The sequence below is a fragment of the Castor canadensis genome, chromosome 3 (genome assembly GCF_047511655.1).
Source record: "Castor canadensis chromosome 3, mCasCan1.hap1v2, whole genome shotgun sequence".
NCBI classification, from domain to species: Eukaryota; Metazoa; Chordata; class Mammalia; order Rodentia; family Castoridae; genus Castor; species Castor canadensis.
In genome coordinates, this window is record NC_133388.1 from 15,014,023 (window position 1) to 15,034,041 (window position 20,019).

The window sequence follows — 20,019 nt, forward strand, 5'->3', positions numbered from 1 at the left end:
CGCTATGCTTTCGGTACCATCCATGTCCACGGGGCCATCTATCGCGAAAGAGGATTCCGCACAGCAGAAGGAAAACATCTAAAGAACCTAGCCGAAGTCCAGCGTCTATTAATGGCAATGGAAAAACCGAAGGCAGTGGCAGTGATGTATGTCCCAGGCCACCAGTCTGCCAAGACGCCGGAAGCTGTCGGTAACAACAGAGCAGATCAAGAAGCAAAGAGAGTAGCAATGGTGAGTCCTCCCATGGAGACAGGGCAACCTTCCACGGTTGCGGCGATAGACGTGCCGGTCCCAGAGCTCCCTCCGCTACCCCCCCGACCAGAATACTCCACAGAGGATTTCACTTGGATGAGAGCCCACTCCCCCTTTAGAGAAGGGGAAGACGGATGGAAAAGCGACTTGGAAGGCAAGTTAATTCTGCCTGAAAAACTCGGACGATTCCTGTTGGCTAACTTACATAAGTCCACCCATTTGGGGCGGAGAAAATTACTAGACTTGTTGACATCTGCGCAGCTCCGATTTCCGAACCAGACCATAGCAGTCCGCCAAATTGTGGAAGATTGTGCCAGCTGCACAATCATGAAACCAGGACGAAGGGAGGGGCACCATACAGGTACTCGGGAACGGGGGAGGGCTCCGGGAAGAAGTTGGGAAGTGGATTTTACTGAGGTAAAACCGGGAAAGTTTGGGTACAAATATTTGCTGGTATTCATAGATACCTTTTCAGGCTGGGTGGAGGCTTTTCCTACAAAGAAGGAGACGAGTCAGGTAGTGGCAAAGGCTTTGCTAGAGGAAATCATACCCAGATATGGGGTGCCCGAGGCAATTGGGTCAGATAACGGTCCGGCTTTTGTTAGTAAGGTCCTGCAGGGACTAGCCCAGACTATGGGGGCCAATTGGAAGCTACATTGTGAATATAACCCCCAGAGCTCAGGGCAAGTAGAAAGGATGAATAGGACACTAAAGGAGACTTTAGCCAAATTGGCCCTGGAGACTGGCGGTGATTGGGTGACGCTCCTTCCCTTGGCCATCTTCCGAGTCCGGAACTCCCCCTATGTCCATGGGCTAACTCCCTTTGAGATCCTGTATGGGGCTCCACCCCCCATCATTCAGAGGACCTTAAGCCCAGAACTAGGTGATCTGGCCCCAAATTACCTGACCATGTTGCAGGCTTTAGCTAAAGTGCAACAACGGATTTGGCCCTTAATTCAAGCATACCACGCTGTTAAGAGGGACCCGGCTCCGGAACATGGCATAGTCCCGGGTGACATGGTATGGGTTAAAAGGCATCAGTCCAAAACCCTAGAGCCTAGATGGAAAGGACCTTATGTTGTACTGTTTACTACCCCTACCGCCCTCAAGGTTGATGGCATCGGACCTTGGATCCACCACTCCCACGTGCGTCAAGCCAATCATCAAAAACAAGAAGGGGTCAAGGAGTGGACTGTACGGCGGCACCCAGACAACCCATTAAAGCTAAAGCTTTTGTGGCCCCGGGAACATGCAGAGCCTTCAGGAGCAGCCACGGATGGGGTGGCTGATCGCTCTGATCTTGCTCAATGCCCAGAGTGGGAGCCTCGCAGAAACCAACCCTCACCAGCCCTATAAGCAAACCTGGATACTCACCGATGGGGAGACTCATACCACCCTCAACGAGACTACTCGCACTGCCCCCATAGGAACTTGGTGGCCGGAGCTTCAGTTCTGCTTCAGAGACATCAATCCTGCCTACAAGTCTACTGCCCCGGAGTCAGCCCGACGTTATGGGTTTTATGCCTGCCCCGGCCACAAAAAGAACCAGGAATGTGGGGGGATACAATACTCCTTCTGTAGGTCATGGGCATGTGTCACATCCAATGATAGTGAATGGAAATGGGGGATATCAAAATCAGACCTAGTCAAATTTGCCTTTGTAAATGGGATATTAAGGGGGCACAGAATTCCAATACCCACCCATAAATGCCAGCCCACGGATCTAGATAGAATCAAGGTCACTTTCACTGAAACTGGCAAGAAGGACACCCCTGGGTGGATACAAGGTAAGGTATGGGGACTTGTATTTTATAAATATGGTGGACATGCTGGCTCGACCATAGTGGTCAGATTAAAAATTGAGCCCATAGGGCCACCGTCCACAGCAGTAGGCCCCAATAAGGTACTTAGGCCGCCCAATGTAAAGCCATCTCCCCAACCTTCCACAGCTCATCACCTTCCCTCAACCATAGCCCGGGCTAATGTGACAACTCCAAGACCATCAGAAACCAGCCCTCCCCTGGTGAGGCCCAGTCTCATGACCGCATCTAAAGACCCCCTCTGGGAGCTAGTGGGTGCTGCCTTCCTGACGTTAAACCACACCAACCCTAACATGACTAACTCCTGTTGGTTATGTTATGATGTGAGGCCCCCATTCTATGAGGCAATAGGGCTAAACACCACTCACGATACCTCATCTGAGGAAAACCCTACTCAATGTTCCTGGGGAGACCGTAAGAGAGGTCTGACCATACAGCAGATAAGCGGCCAAGGAACCTGCTTAGGAAAAGTGCCAAAGAACAGACGGGACTTATGTACTGTTATTAACGCCAGTTCTACCTGGGGAAATGCTATTAAATGGGTAATTCCAGAGGACAATGGGTGGTGGCTATGCTCGCGGTCCGGACTCACCCCATGCCTATCAACTAAGGTGTTTAACAGCTCTAAAGAATTCTGTGTTATAGTGGTTGTGCTGCCCCGCATTCTCTATCATTCGGAGGAAAGTCTATATTCATACTGGAATATAGGAACAGGTGAGAGAAAGAAGAGAGAGCCTATTTCTACACTAACCATTGCTACCCTACTTAGCCTAGGGGTGGCTGGGGCAGGGACTGGCATAGCCTCCCTGGCTACTCAACATAAAGGGATGTCTTCGCTGCGCGCAGCCATAGATGAAGATATAGAGAGAATAGAAACCTCCATTAGCCACCTAGAAAAATCCCTCACTTCTCTGTCTGAGGTAGTACTTCAAAACCGACGAGGTCTGGACTTGTTGTTCCTCCAAAAAGGGGGACTATGCGTTGCTCTAGGGGAAGAATGTTGTTTTTACGCTGACCATACCGGAGTTGTTCCTGACTCCATGTCTAAACTCCGAAAGAGCCTGGAACAAAGAAAACGAGAAAAAGAGGCAGGGGAAAGCTGGTTCGAGTCTTGGTTTAACCAGTCCCCATGGTTGGCTAGCCTTTTATCTGCACTGGCAGGGCCAATAATAATCATCCTACTGCTTGTTACCATAGGACCCTGGATTCTAAACCGACTTATGACTTTTGTCAAAAGTCGAATTAATACTATCCAACTTCTGGTCCTCCGCCAACAATATCAGGCTCTTCATCCTCTTGAGGATGATTCCTCAATTTAGGCCATAAGAAAGGGGGGAATGAAAGGAATATGAGGTCTCAGCGGGCCCCAACCCCCTTGTTGGAGAAACCAGTACCAAACATCCCATGTAGATAAGATAAGCAATGCGGCAGGGCTCAGTTAGGGCATATAGAATGTGAGGAATGCAAGATGTGAGATACGAGCAAGATGTGAGGTACGAGCAAGATGTGAAGTACGTGCAGGATGTGCTCTGCCTGCTTGTCTAATGTTGATAACAAAAATATGCACGCCACTGCAGTCTATATAAGATTTCCCCCTAAGAGGCTCAGGGTCTTGCTTTCCTAACCGGTCCTGCGTGTCCGTGTGGGAGCTCGACCCTGGCTAGCCAGTCCAATAAACTCTGCTTTGTTGATTGCATTCACGCCTGGCTCTCTGTCTCTCGGGGGAATAGGATTCCGGGTCCTAACAGTAAAGAGAATGCTGGTTACAGAAAGAAATTTCAGTGCTAAACAATGGGAAAACAAACGTTTCAATTTAAAATATGGCAAAACACTTGAACAAACATTTCACTGAAGAAAACACACAGATGCTAAGCAAAAGAGACCAAACAAAAATTAAAAAGGATCTGTGTGACTCCGTTTTTTAAATTCTGGAAGATACAAACTGATTGAGAGCAGGTAGGTCAGGGGTTACCTGGCCATGTGGAAGGTGGTGATGGGGTGAGACTATACCAGGAAACTCTGTGGGGGGAGGGGGGCACAATGTTGTTTATGTTCCCTGTATTGGTCATAGTGGGAGTTTGGGCCTTTATTCTTTTAGTGAAATTTAATCTTTGAAGATTTGAGATGGTAGTGGTACAGGACAATAGGCATTTCTGAAAGATGGCGCTGGTTGCTGGGTGGGGGGTGGGTTGAGGAGGAGGGCTGGGAAGGAGGCAAGGGGGTTACAGTAACCACAGTCGTTACCTGTGAAAGTGCAGTTACTATTTTCCAGGCACTCTGCTAGTTGTCTTATCTGTTTGATCTCCTACTTAGTCCTCCCAATAGCCCTAGTATGTACTGTTGTCATCTCACTACCAATGAGAAAACTGAGGAAGGAGAAGAGATGGAATGTGACAAGATCACCAGATGGTTGCTGACTTACAATGGTTCACCTCATGATCTTTTGACTTGTCAACCTAAAAAGCAAGTGAAGGTACACCTAGTCAGAGCAGAGTTTATTTGAGCCAAAGTAAGGAGGAGTAGGGCCACTCACAAAAACATGTACCCTAGCTGCCCAGAATAAGTGCTCCAAAATGGCATCCATGGAGTCGGGTCTTATGGAGAAAAAGGAAGGGAGGGGAGGGAAGGGGAGGGGTGTGAAGAATGGCTGATAGCAAGTGGGTTGTACAATTGCATTAGTCAAGAGCAGCACAGGTTGTTGGTGGCTTGTCCCTTACTATTGCTGTGCATTCTAGTGTAAGAAAAATGATATTTTCTATCAAAGTATATGTCACCCTCTTAGATTATTTAAAATTGCTCAGGTCACCATCTTAGGTGACTTGAGCACCTGTTTCTTCTTCTGGATTCTTATACAGCCCCATTGCTGGCGAAAATTGCCCACCAACCTGCATGTACTAACCTGTCCCCCAAGTCTTTTAACCAACCGAGAAAGATGTGAACCCTTGACCTGAACAAATCCCAGGCGAGGGGCAGGTATGAATGCATCAGGGATATAAGGAGGAGCTACTGCCAACCATTTTGTGCTCACATGTCCTCTCAGCTGGAGTGAATACGTGTTTGCACCATTTTGATCAAAAGAAATTGCCTTGTCAAGATTTTCTCTGTCTCTCGTGTGTCTGTTTTCGGCACCAGAAAGTCTTTACTTCCAACACTAGGAAGCAAACTGTGATAAGCAGGAGAAGTTTTACTTGGTTATTTTATGTATCTTCATAGAGCAAGGGAGTTGGTAGAAACCTGCTGCTGTACCTTGGATCTTGAATGTCTCCACAGGCCCATGTGTTTAAGGCTTGATTCCCAGCCTGTGGCACTCTTGGGAAGCCCTGGACCCTCAGGAGGTGCAGCCTCATGGGACATGGCCTGTGCAGGGGGTATGGGAACTCCACCTTGCCCTCTTCCTCTCTTTTTGCTTCCCAGCCACGATGAGGTTTGCAGCCTCTTCCACCATGCCATGATGTACTGCCTCAGCATAGGCTCAAAGTATATGTGACTATAGACTGAAGCTGAAATCATGAGCCAAAGTAAACCTTTCCTCCTTAAGTTTTGCTTATCTCAGGTATTTTGTAACAATGAAGGAAAGCTGAGTAACCCACCTACTGTGAGGACTCAAAATAATCTAAGTGACTGCAGTTTCATGCCTCACGTTTCCTCCAGTCTAAATAAATCTGTGAATTCTTTGTGACTTTTTAAACCCCTTTTCAGACTTTACAGTGGTATGAAATGATACACATTCAGTAGAAATTGTATTTTGAATTTCCCTCTTTCCCAGGCTCATGATAAAACAATCTGATCCTTTCTTGTGATACTGGGTGACAGCGAGCCATAGCTCTGAGTCAGCCTGGTGATCACAAAAGTGCACTGTGCCTAAATACTACCATGTAGTTTGTGGCTAAACTCGGATGTTAGATGGGTTAGGCACATTCGGTACTTTTTCAATTGATGGTCAGTTTACCTGGAATGGGACACAATCATAAATCCAGAATCATCTGTACTTGGAGTTGGACTTGAACTCCAGTCTGTGTTAGAAGAGTATCAGTAGTTACCTCTGTTAGAAGGTTTCTGCAGTCATCTATGTGAGTCTTGATGAAGACTGAAAAGTCAAGAATGTGAAGGAGGAGATGGTCTGGAGAGAGATTTTGGATCAGAAAGTGTCAACTAGACTTGATAACCTAACTGTATCAGCCTAACTTGGTAACTTGGGGAGGTCAGGAGTTTAGAATGGTGCTCTGGTTTCTGACTTGGGCAAAGAATAGATGGAGAGTTGTCCACTGAGATTCAAACAGAGAAGAGGGGGACATTTGGAAGATGGTAAATGTACAAGTTATAGTTAGCTAAGAATTGAAGAGCAGTTGGGTGGTGAAGTCTTTGCTATACTCTGTAGAGTATTTAATCAAACTATTTGTAATCTTTCTAATTATTGTTATCTGTACATTCTCCAAATTTTAAACACAAAAACTATTTAATGATGGAAATGGGATGACAGTGTCTAACAGTTTAGCAACCCTCCAGCAGACAAGCTCACACAGCTGGATATAAAATAGCTTACAATCCTCAAGTACAGTTTCAATGTGAGAACTTTCCCTTGTGTGTTATGTTACCATGTGCTATATTTGATTTTGGGTTTCAACTTTGTCTGTGTACAATTTGTTTTATTAAAAAGAATGCCTCTGATGAGCACAAGCAATCTAAACTACATCCTGTTAAATTCTCAGGGTGCTCTGTGCGTTCTTTCACAGCATTTATTGCAGCGATGTGTAATGATGTGTAGATTTTTGTGGTTGCCCCCCTCCCACCTGCCAGGAACCTCAGAGTTCCAGCTGGATAGGAAAGCCATTGGTATCATCAATTTCAGTAGCTCCAGCACCTAGGAAATAGCATGCTTAGTAATTATTGAAAATGAAAGCTAGATTAAGGTGTGGTAACTCACAAAGTTACCTCACCTGAGGAGGACAGCAGCCCTACAGAGTCCCTAGGAGGCTCAGCATAGAAGCTTGTACTGGTCCTTCTGCAGCCTGTAGGGGTTGCTATAGTAACCAGGGGACAGACCTGGGCAAGCACAAGTGAATGAAAAGGGAAACAAATAGGGGGACAGGAAAGCTGAAGGGACAAGGCCCTGAGAAAGCTGTGGTTATGGTTCCAGAGGATGTCTTAAAGTGATAATACCCAGTCTAAACCTGGACATAATCCAGGCAAGTGAATACAGGGGAATTTGGAAGAGCAAGCAGGGGAAATGAGATTGCTCCTGGCTGACCAGTTTATATGTTTTAAGAGAGAAGCAGGTGTCATTCACTACTAGACCAAGCAGGCAGGATGAGAAGTGGTTGGGGAAGAGGACACAAACTCTAACCAGTTACTCCAGAACTCAGGAGGGGAAGACCTGTTGAGAGCACCACCTGACAGCACAGGGGTGAGGGCTGGAATTTGCACTGATACCAGTTAGGCAGCAGTTGGACCAGGCTTTTGATGGAGGGCAGAGCATCACACACAAGACTCTGGTTAAGAAGCATTCTTCAAGTCTAGAAATTCAAGAAGATGCCTTTAATATGGTGGTATTAGGAAGTAGGACATTGGGAGATAATTAGGTCATGACAGTGGAGCCTCATGAATAGGATGGTACCCATACAAGAAGAGACACAAAGCTTGCTCTCTGGCCCTGCTCTCACCACGGGAGGATACCAGGGTGAGGGCCATCTGCAAACCAGGAAGCAAGACCTCACCAGACACCAGATCCATAGGCACCTTGATCTCATACAGCCCAACCTTCAGAACTATGAGAATAAATGCTTATTATTTAAGCCACCAGTCTATGTAACCTGTTAAAGCAACCTGTTCTCAGTCCAGTTAGGCTGCTGTAACAAAACACTTTAAGACTGTGTAACTGATGAACACCAGAGATGTATTGCTCACTGATCTGGAGGCTGAAAAGGTAAAGGTTCCAGCAGATTTGGTGTATGGTGAAGACACATTCCTCAAAGATGACACCTTCTATGTGTCTTCTCATGGTAGAAGAGGTGACGGCGCAACCTCGGACCTCTTTTGTAAGGACACTGATTCCATCCATGACAGGAGCCCTCATGAGCTAATCACCTCCTGAGGGCCCCTTCTCTTAATTCTTTCTCAATGAGAATTAGGTTTTAGCACATTGGTTTGGGGGAGCACAACATTCAGACCTTAGCACAGCCTGAACTAAGACATCCCCACTTATCCGATTAATTCTATGAACGTCCCAGGGCTCTCTAGAAAGAGACAGATAGACACACGGAGATTACACCCTGACACAAAGTCAGCATGTTTGACTTTGGCCCATATGAATGCCAAGAACCAGCACCAGTTTATTCAACAGTAACTCATTAAAAACACTGTTTTCATGTCAATACAAACGTTGTTTTATTACAGAGAAAAAGGCAAATTTTGCTAAGTTTTCAAAGGAATTCACCCTGATCCAGACCAGGGAAACAGAACCAATCTCTCCTGTAGCTTGGGCAAAGTCAAAATCACATTGTTTTGGCAACTCTGAGCAATGTCAAGACAAGCAAACGAGGAAGACGGGCCCTGCTGGCAGTCCTGAACTGAGCTCAGCACAGCATCCGTGGTTACCCCTGTGCTACACAAGGCAGAGTTGTAGAGGCACAGTGGCTCCTCCCCCATGTCCTCTTACCTGAGTCCTCACCACTACAAGGCCTTGAGGTGTAAGTGCCAATTCCAACTGGGTTGGTGGGCACAGTTACTGACCATCCCACCATCCAAGTGAGCAATGAAAGCATCTTAAACACTTACTTAAAACCTGGAAACCCTTGCTACCCAAGGGAAGTCCTCACCAGAGGTGACCTCTATCAAGTGCACCCGGTCAGGATTCTTGTAGCTCAGAAGTTTGGCATCCTTGGTATCTCATGCTCTATCATGATTCTGTCCCCAAATATCCAAAATTCATAAGCCTACCTGCAAGACCACTTTCCAAGAAAATCTTTTAGCACTGGCTTCATGTATTTTCTGACGGTCACTCCCAAAGCAATTGTTATCATAAACCTGTAACTTTTTATGTTTTTATCATATAGACTAGATCCTCAAAGGTTATGGGTTTGAATTCACTTCTAAATTTGCTCTGGTTTATCAGCTCACTGGTAGAACTTTAATTCACTCAAAAAAGGTCTATTGTCACGGGGTTCTGCTTTTACCACACAGGATGAGCCATTGCCAACCAATTTTGAAGAATTTGTGTCAGCAAGATACAGACAGACAGCCAAAACCACCTTGGCCAATAGGCACTCCTAGTTTCCATTCCTTTTGTGACATGTCAGTTATTATCTCCCCAGCAGCAAACTGTTCTTTAAGATGTCTCTTTGCATAGTCCAGTCTTTCAGCTTCAGAGGCTCTTACAAAAGACATTTTCACTGAAGCCACAGACCTGTCACCATCTGTCTGAGAGGAATTTCCTGCTGATTCCACCAACTCCAACAACTAATGAATAAAGTCTGGGGTTGCCCTCCTCAGACCATAAAACATTGGTTCCTTAATTTGACTATGTAAGAATTTAACAAAAGAGGGAAACTGGGTATATGGGAACCCAATTTTTGTAATTTCTTTTTAAGTCTAAAATTATTCAAAAATAAAAGTTCTATTTGAAAAAAACCGCAGGGAGAAAAACACAGAGACACACACATACCAGAAAGAGCATTGACCTGAGGATCCCTCTCCAGGTAGTTTGATAAGCTGAGAACTACAAAACTAAGGCCCTGGCCCAGCCCAGAGGAAACCTAGACATTCATTAATGAAAAGACAAGTAGTCAAGTGAGTAATTGCTTCTAGGTAACGGCTTATTAGTTTGATTAACTCATGCTACTCTTAATAACCAGAAAATCTAGATTTTAAAAATCCTAAAACAAAAATTGACTATGAGGTCTAAAGTAGAATCAGCAGTGAGGTATAGTGGCACATACCTGTGATCCCATCTACTTCGGAGGCTCTGGTAGGAGGACAGAGGTCTGAGGCCAGTCTGAGAAAAAGCACAAGACCCTAATTTGAAAAACAACAAAAGAGAAAAATGGGTACAAGGTTCAAGTGGTAGATCACTTGCTTAGCAAGTGTGAGGCCCTGAGTTCAATCCCTAGTACAGGAAGAAGAACAGGCAGAAGAAAAAGAAAGAAGAGAAGAGGAGGAGGAGGAGGAGGAGGAGGAGGAGGAGGAGGAGAAGGAGGAGGATGGGGAGGACGAAGAAGACAAAGTCCACCTAGAACCCAGAGGAATGAGTAGACAAATAGCCACTTTCACTCTGAAGGTGTGTGCTGATCTTACACACATAGAACGGGCATCTGGGTCATTCATGTCCCTCCGGTACACAGGAGGTTTCCTGTGTACTCCGGTACACAGTGCCTCCGGTACACAGGAGGTTTCATGTGTACTCCGGTACACATGTCCCTCCGGTACACAGGAGGTTTCCTGTGTACTCCGGTACACAGTGCCCAGGTTTCTCTGGGCACTGGAGCCATAGTGTCTATCTGCTTGCTAGGCAGTTTCTCTACTTAACCTTTTTTGGGGGGATGGAAATTAAGGAGTTGTGAAAGGAAGGCCATTGCTCACAATTTCCATCTGGCTTGTCACTAATGTCTTGGTGATCCACCTTCAGGGAAGCAAGACCAGGGAAGGGTCCTCAGCCTCAGCAGCACGTGATCTGTCACAGGGTCAGATCCTATCCAGAGAGCAGGCCTCAGTGAGAGAGAGGAATCCTGGCAACCTTCAGTGGCATAGGTCACCACAAGGGATGGGACTGGAAAAGATGATTCCCCTAGACAGGACAGAATTTAGCAAGTGGTGATCAGGGTGGTTTGTGTCTTCTTCCAGACATTCTCTTTATTTTATAGTCCTTGCCCAGCCAGCTTCCTGAAATATTTTGCTTCCTGTTTCCCTATCCCTCCAGCAAGGAGACTTTTTCCTATAGGCACATTTGGAGGGAATGACAGAATAGTTCTAATCTGAGCAGCATCTTGCTGAAGTAAGGCTGGACTGGGACACTGGTTCCCTGGCTCTAGGCCCTGTGACTTTCATTCCTTAAAACCTCTTTGAGAATGTTTCTTTCTTTCCTTTTTTTTGGGGGGGGGAGGCAGTACTAGGGTTTGAACTGAGGTTCATATACTTGATAGGCAGGCAGTAATCCAAGCGAGATAGCTGTTATGGACCCACCTCTTTCTGGGACACTGGTACGAAAGTTAAGCATTGTTAGAGCACTGTTAAAGTACTATTACTGATAAGCCTTTTGGTAAGCACCCTTTTGGCTCTAGCGAAGACCTGTGATTGGTGCAAAAACAATCCATTTGAATAATGGACTGTACCGGGATTGGTGCAAACACAATCCTTCATTTGCATAGGGGACTATACCATGATTAATGCAAACATGAAGGGACTTCCATGATTGGTGTAGATACCAACCTTGTCCCCTTCCACCTTCTGACTATATATAAGCAGGCTGCTTAACTCACTTTGTGCCTCCTTACGTCAGGTTCATGCTGTCCTGCCCACCTTTGTGGTTCTGGTAGCACAAAGAAAAAGAAGAAAAGAACTGGCAGTGGCAAGGAGGAACGTGACCTGAGAGAAGAACAGTAGTAAGGCTGGCCAGCTGAGCAGCCAGGGTGAAACTGACTGGAGCAGCAGGGACAGGCAGTGGTCAGCAGCAGAGACTATTGGTGGGCAATAGAGAGCAGAAATACTTAGGGCCTCTGGTCACCTGGTTTCAAAGAGCTGTAACACTTAAGGGCTTGGTCCTGAACCCAGAGCCCTGAACCCCAGGCCTCTTAGCTGTCAGGGGCTCAGACCCAAACCCTAACCCTGTGCTGGCACCCTTGCTGTCAAAGGCCCAGGGCTGACTGCTGCCACTGCCTGCTGTCATTCACTCCACTGCCTGAGAATACCCACCAATGGTCCAGAATAACTGAGGAACTTCTCACCTACTGCTGATTTCTATCTGGGTGAAGAAGAAGGAGCCCAGTCATGTAGTTTGTAACATAAGGAAGGCATGGTGATGGCAGGGACCACAGAGGTACCATAAAATGGAGAAAAGTAGTCATGATCTGGATTTATTTTCAAGGTAGAGTTTATAGGATTTTTTGACCGATCCCATCTATGGAGTGAGAAAGAGAGGAGTAAAGGATGACCAAGATTTTATTTTGAGCAACTTAAAGAATGGAAGAATGGAGTTGCCATCTGTGCAGATTATCAACTTATTGTCTCTCAGCTTCAAACTCACCCTTCATTGCCTGCTCTGAGAAGAGTGGATCCTTACATAGCGTTTTCTTTGCCAGACAGCTTGATATCTAGCTTTGTAAGTAGAAAACCCGAGAGACATGGTAGGAGGCAAGGATTTTGGCTCCTCACTCCAGGACAGACTCCTGACAGACTCCTGAAGATTGCCCAGTCCCTGGCTCCAGAGGTACAGGTGGCTTCTCTGATGGCCCCAGCCTGCAGTGCACAGTGGCCTCCCACAACCAATGGCCAGCTGTTACCTCTGGCACCCACTTTGGGAGTCTGTAACCAAGTGCCCCCAGCAAGACACAAACCCACAAATGTCTTTCTGCAAAACCCTAGAAGATGGAGTTCCATCTACTCTAGAGAGTAGACTCTAAAACATTGCTGCCAACATAGCACGTTGCTCTCTGTTATTCAGAGAGTCCTGGCTACATCTTCTCCCTGAGTTCTGCATCTCAGCTCTGGCTTGGGGACTTCATCCTCCGACCTTTTGTCTCCATCTGGGAGCAGTGTTGTTCCTTATACCTCCTCTCCTGTTATTCTTGACACTCTCCTCTACTTTTAAAAGCCAGTGTCTCATTATTTCAAGTGCCTGTTGTAGTTAGTAACTTCTTTTATGTAAGTTGTGCTGTGCCCTGTTAAAATTACTGTGTGTGTTTTCTCTCATGGTTGGACCCAGACTGACACAAATCTGAATGGATTCAAAAGACAGACCTGAGATTTTGGAATTGACTTGGCTATGCCCTTGAGTTTGATGCAGTGCTGAGTTCCTTGACCACATCAATAATCTGTGGCACACACTGCATTACAGACTCACCCATGGTTAACTATAATGAAGCCCTGGCTTCACTTACTGCCATGGCAACAATGCTGACCACCAGCAAGTGCAAAGGCCCTAGGGCAGATGGATTCTTATGACTGAAGTTGGTCTACCTGGAGTGGGTTCCCATATACATTCTGATGTCTGTCTCAGCCTCTTTTTAATTTCTTCCATATCATAATTTATTTATTTCCCTATATTCCTTGAAGAGCCTACCTACTGGCTTATTGTAATGCTCTCCAATAATCCTCCTTTCTCAGTTCTTAGTAATTTCAATTTCTATGTAAGCAGATCTTTCCAGACCCTGGACCTCCCCCTCCCCCATGTGACATTGTCCTCCCCTTCACTAAGACACTCAGTTCCGTGGCCACAGCTTTTTCTCGTTGTTGTTTTATTATTCATCTGTGCATACAAGGCTTGGGTCATTTCTCCCCCCTGCCCCCACCCCCTCCCTTACCACCCACTCCGCCCCCTCCCTGTCCCCTCTCCCCCCCCAATACCCAGCAGAAACTATTTTGCCCTTATCTCTAATTTTGTTGTAGAGAGAGTATAAGCAATAATAGGAAGGAACAAGGGTTTTTGCTGGTTGAGATAAGGATAGCTATACAGGGCATTGACTCACATTGATTTCCTGTGCGTGGGTGTTACCTTCTAGGTTAATTCTTTTTGATCTAACCTTTTCTCTAGTTCCTGGTCCCCTTTTCCTATTGGCCTCAGTTGCTTTAAGGTATCTGCTTTAGTTTCTCTGCGTTAAGGGCAACAAATGCTAGCTAGTTTTTTAGGTGTCTTATCTATCCTCACCCCTCCCTTGTGTGTTCTCGCTTTTATCATGTCTATGGCCACAGCTTGATCTCACAATTACCAGAGACTGTAACTCATCATTATGACCGACAAACCCTTTCTCCCTTTGCCATGCTGGCAAAACCAAACCTCAGTTAGGACTTCCTCATCACCTGCTCCACATGTGCACCTGCGCCATGTCTGCACCTGTGTACCTGCAGGAGCCAGAGAAAACCACAGTCACAACGATGGAGGCTACTTTAGCTTTACAGGCACTAGAATCACAAGAGGATCCTTAACGGTGCCCAGCACCCATACTGCACTTCTGACCTATTCATCGTCATGCTTCTGAAAGCTATTTCATACTTCCTCTTCTTTTCCTCAGACTTCTAAAACACCCTCCCCCATCCTTTCTCGGCCTATCAGGCTATGTCTTGTTGTGCAGAGAAAATTGAAGCAACTTGAAGCTCAACATTCTTCCACGTTCCTACCAGTATGCCCTTGTGCTCCTCCTCTTTTCCTTTTCTGTGGAGGAAGTGTCCATGCTGCCGCCCAAGGCCACCACTCTCTTGTGCAGTTGACCTGCCTCCTGACCAGATGGAGGGCAAGGCTCCAGCATCTCTCCCCTCCCCTCCTGCATCACTACTTGATCGTTTTTCTTTCCCCACAAACACAGCTTTTTCTTGCCAGACTCAGTGTCAAGGATGCACAAAGGGGATGAGTAAGTAGGTTATCCAGGTCCCAGGACACAGAAGTAGAACCTTCCCATCTGCAGTACGATAATTTTGAGACGTTGTTATCTAAAAACAGAAAAGCTAAACTATATAGCATGAGTGAACTAATAAGGCTTAGGCTTACATCAACCAGATGTAGTCATTATTTCTATTACTGACTTGCTAAAAACCAAAGTAATAACCTCACATACTTCAAGGCAAGCAAGAGACTTATTATTCTACCTAAAATGCACTTTTTATAAAAGGAATTCTATGGCTATGAGGAGGCTTTAGCAAAAAATAAATGTCTTATAGTATATTAGTCAGAGTAGACTAGGTTCTGCTTCAGTAACAAGCAAGCTCCAACCATGATCTTAGTGAGTTCATAATAAAATTTTTCTCCCATACCAGTTGGTCCTGGATTGGAACAACTCTCGGGACATCTGTCCTTGAGGGCAATCATGCTTGATGCAGTACAGTGATCTGAGGTATCTGTTATTTTGGCTTCACATCTAGCAAAAGGCACCCAGATGGTCCAAGGTGAGGTCACATGGCCTGGAAACTCATTCAGGGAACTTTAACTACTGCAACCCAGATGTGATGCACACATGTCTTCTGGAGTGTCTTGGGGCAGACCTGCCCACAAGTTGGCTGGAAAGTGTTACCTCTTGTATGCCCAGAAAAGGAAATCCAGACACTGTTAAGCAGTAGAGATGTTTCCCACACCCAGCTCAGCCCTCCCTCTTCCATAAGTTTCTACTCAGCCACCTGTGGCCTGGCGTCTGGCTTCCAAAGCATCCCAAGGAAAACACACTGAAGCTATGAGCAGATGGGCTCAGTTTGTAGTCTGTGATCAGCCAGACCTTCACTCAACATGAACTCACTTCAATATTTGCTATCTGTGTTCCTCCAATTGCTACAGGCAAGGATGCCAAGGCAGTTGCTGACTGAGCTAGGAAACATGGATTCTAGAACGGTCACTTCCTAAGCTTGCTGGCATCCTGACCCAACACAGGGAGTTTAGAACAATGCCATTGTTTCTTTTTCCTCCCCTGCATTCTGCCCCTTCACCTCTACTGAGAAGCTGCCCCATTTTTCCCAGCCACAGAAGCAGAATGGGTGTGATTTCCAAAGCATTTAATGTCGAGTGCTAAACTCGTGTGTGTGGTGTGTATGTGTGTGTGTGTGTGTGTGTGTGTGTGTGTGTGCATACACTGAGCACATGCCATTTGCTGTAATGTCTCCCGGTCTGTTACAGAGTGGGACTCACCAGGAAGCTAGGGAAATGGAGGCTTTAAATGTTCATGTTAAGTAGAGGACGAAGATGGCTCTCCTGGCCACCCTGCTTACAGTCATCAGGACAGGTGTGAGAAACTTACCTACTAAGTCACACCTCCTCCACAGTGTGCTAGACAAGCAAGGACGACTACAGGCTGCCTTCAAGTGGGATCCTCACTGGTGACAACGTGAGTGAAACGGGAAAGAAGTTGCCACAAAGGATGCTGAATTGGGGGCTGTAGGATGAAGACATTTATTCTGAAACGTCTTCAGATTGTCACCCAACCCAACAGAGTCCCAGTGACCCACAGACATGGGCTTCCTCTGGGCTGATGTTTGCTACATGTGGCTTGAATTTGGGGGGAGACACATCAGCAGTGTCTTTGGTGACATTCCTGTGTTCAGGTGTATGGGAATTCCCTCTTAATCTGGAATTATAATTAAATGAATTACACAAAACCACCTTGAGCTCAGGAGGATTGCAAATCCCCAAGGTTGACCTAACTGTTTTGGCAAAAACCAAGCCACAATTCTGGAGTTCTGCCTTAGGTGACTACGTGACCAATGGGATTAAATACTAAAACAGAAGCAGCGCTAAACAAGGATCTTGGGGGTGCTGCCTTTGCATCTGAAAGGATAAAATTATTGGGTTCCCCAAGGTCTTTCCATGTTAATGAGGCCAACAGAGGTTAATCCTTAGCAACCAGGCCAGGGGGATTCCAGCCCCCAGGGAGGCCTCCTGGATACATCCTGGTGAAGACTGTAAAAGGGCAAATGACTGAAAGACACTGACCTAACATTGTCTCCAGGAACCAGGTCAAAGCCAGAGTATGACATGCCTGTCATGTATATAATGTATACACTATAATGTAAATAAAAGAGGGCAGTGGGCACCGGTCTAGTTAACTCCATTTTGTCCCCCTGCTATATTAACTTTTTTTTTTTTTCTCCAAGTCTCCTTCTCTTCCTGCAGTCCAGGAGAACAGGACTGATTGATAGCATCTTTATGACAAGGGACTAAAACTACCCTTAAGGAACAGTAGAGCCTTGCAGGACAGACCCCTGCCCCCCTCATCCCACCCCTCGGTGAGGACAATTACCTTTAATGATGAGGCTGCACCTTGGAGCAGGAGCAGTCATCTCAAGGTCATGGGAACTAGATCACTCTCCTCAGATGATCACAGCAATAACTTCTCTGGATCAAACCCCTTTCTTTGACTCCCTCTTCTATAAAACTTCAAAATTCCTGTAAGCCCCTTGAAGACAATTTTGGGGTCACTGAACCCCTTTTCATCTTCCCAATGTGGCTGTGTTTGATTAAATTTCCTTTCTCGGCCCTTCACCAGTGCTTGACTCTGGTTTCATAAACACAGAATAAGGAGCAGTGCTGGAGGGCAAACTCCATCGGTCACTCAAATTCTCTATTTTGTTTGTCCACCTGCAGAGTGTGATGAAAACCAAGATTACATCTGCCCAGGACAGGGGAAGGAAGCAGTACCCCTGGAGGCTGACAGAAGGTGTGGAACGGGAGGAAGGCTTTTTAAGGAGCATGTCTGTCTATGTGCTTGGACCATGTGAGGTGATCTTACTCAACTCTCCCACACACTCCAAAGTAGACATAAGCCCGATTTTACTGAGGCTCACAGAGATGAAATATGTTCCTAAGATCTCACAGCTGGTAGGCAACTGATTAGGATCGGAGCCTTTGCTGTCTGCCTCATCCTGGCAGCTCCCCTACCACCGAGAAATGTTCCCTGGGAAGTCACCTTCTTATAAAAGCTGCAAAGAAAGCATCACATACATAACTGCAGCATCCTTCTGTTTGGTTATGTTAAAATGAAATAAAAGTGACCTTTCTTAAAAGGCGATCTATTTCTGTGAAAACACAAGCAACCCAGGAGAAGATAAAGAACAAAGTAAAAGTGGCCCCAGCTGGTAAGTCTGTGTGCCAGGATAAACACTGCTTTGGCCCCTTCCATATATATATGTATTCATTCTTAGCCTTCATAGTGCATTGGGAACTTTTTTCTCTTCTGAATGTTCAAAACAAAACAAAAGGCCAAGAGAGATCAGGAATGGAAGAGAAAAGAAGCCAACATTTATTGAATGTGTGCTATTTGCCAGGTCTTTCCATGTACATTTATTTGGTCATAACAACCAACCTTAAGCTGGGTGCCAGTGGCTCACACCTCTAATCCTAGCTACTCAGGAGGCAGCGATCAGGAGGATCAAGGTTTGAACCCAGCTCTGGCAATAGTTCATGAGACCCTACCTCAAAAAAACCCATCACAAAAAAAGGGCTGATGGAATGGCTCAAGTAGCAGAGCATGCCTAGCGAGCATGAGGCCTTGAATTCAAACCCCCGTACCACCAAAAATAAAACAAACAAACAAAAAACAACCAACCTTAAGGCCTTAGAATTATCTCATTTACAGATGGGAACGATGCTACAAGGGCTTAAATGACATGTCCACGCTGAACTAGACTGATGTCTCTATCTCTTACTGTCCCTAAACCCCACACTTTTACCCAAGTGCATGTTGTCCAAAGGGGTGTTAGGCCATTTTTCCCCATAGTGTTTTCTTCTAAGGAAGGGGAGCCCCTAAAGTCTTGCGTGAGGATAGCAGTGCGCCTGCATGTGCCTATGCCAAATGTTTACCTTCAACTTCCCGAGTGGCCCTGCCTCTTGAGGGTGACATCCATGGGAGAGGAGGGCTCTCCTTCATGTGTACCTTCTATTTCCATCATCCCATCCACACACCTTCTAATAGTCGAGCCTGAGTTGCCTAACAGAGCCTCCCCTAATGCCGCCCACGTAGACACCGTGTAGGACAGAGGTGGAGGGAAGAGGGCAGAGAAGCCCGGAAAACACACGTCCTCATTGTTTGCTCTGTGTGGACCTTGGTGGCAGGAGGCACTGTTGACCCAGGGTGTTTGCCTGGCTTGCCCAACGCTCTGTAAACAGGTAGACAGTTGAATACTGGGCCCTGAGAACAGGTTCAGAAGGATGGAAACCATTGATTTCTCAATAAATTCTTGGAGCAATGTTGCTTTTTGCTCCCTGCCTGCTTTAAAGATAAGTCATAATGGTTTCAAAGGTGGAAGAGAGGGGAACATGACACTTATTAAGCCAGCATTTAATGATGGTGGCTCATGGAACCCTCAGCATTGCCTCAGGATGTCACTATTGCCATCTCTGTGCCACCGAGATTCACTTCCCAGTTCCAGGTTCTCAGCGTTAATGGCAGGTCAGGGATTCATTCTGTCTCAGTATTTCACCACTCTTTCCCTGGAAGGAGGAGCAGGGAAGGCACAGAGGAGAGAGAGCAACTCTTTGTAAAATTTAGCATGCTGCAAGTAGCCATTTCACTCAAGAGAAATAAAAATGTATTCATTCATGCAAAAACTTGAATAGTGAAATACACAAATGCTCTTAGAAGCTCTATTCAGAAAAGCAAACTAGGTGTTGGTGGCACATGCCTGTAAATCCTACTTACTCAGTAGGCAGGGAAAGAGGTCGGAAGCCAGCCAAAGGCAAATAATTTGCAAGACCCTATCTTGGAAAAAAAAAAAAATCACAAAAAACAATTGGCAGAGTGGTTCAAGTGGTAAGAATGCCTGCCTAGTAAGCTGAAGTCCTGAGTTCAAACTCCAATACTGCCAAAAAAAAAAAAAAAACAAAAGAAAGAAAGAAAAGCCTAAATAAGAAACAACCCATGGATCCATTTATGGAGAAGTAATTGTGGAACATCTGTGCAGTGAAATTGGGCTTAGCAAAAACATAGTAAATTGCTGATGCACAGGACCGGATCAATGAGTCTCAATGACATGATGTTGACCTGAAGAAGCCAGACCCCAAAAAGTGCATAGTTATTACATGCTGTTCCACAAGAAGTAAAACCAGCATTTGGAGTGAGGAGTCCAAACAGAAGTCACCTTCAGTGGGATCGACAGGAAGGACAATGAGAGGCTGCCTGGATGGTTTTGTGCTCCGTCCTGCTCAGAGTGATGGTTACCCAAATGTACACAAATGTAAACATTTGTTGAGCAATGCATTTAGGATTTATGCTTTTGCTGCATGTACACCTCAGAAAAAGTAAATCAATAAAAGTCAAAGCAGGGA

The 20,019-nt window shown here is 45.8% G+C and overlaps 1 long non-coding RNA gene across 3 annotated transcripts in view; it reads right to left on the reverse strand.

Moving 5' to 3' along the window:
- Positions 1 to 20,019, reverse strand: part of LOC141421494 (uncharacterized) — a 36,664-nt gene extending 16,645 nt beyond the window's left edge. The window contains exons 1-6 of one of the 3 annotated variants that reach the window (XR_012446049.1): positions 18,556 to 20,019; positions 16,997 to 17,334; positions 15,998 to 16,132; positions 14,056 to 14,120; positions 10,647 to 10,851; positions 10,007 to 10,082 (exon numbers count right to left, since the gene is read on the reverse strand). This is a non-coding gene — a long non-coding RNA (uncharacterized lncRNA). Of the gene's footprint in view, positions 1 to 10,006; positions 10,083 to 10,646; positions 10,852 to 14,055; positions 14,121 to 15,997; positions 16,133 to 16,996 lie in introns of all 3 variants that reach the window. The other 2 variants (XR_012446048.1, XR_012446047.1) reach the window with 2 other exon arrangements.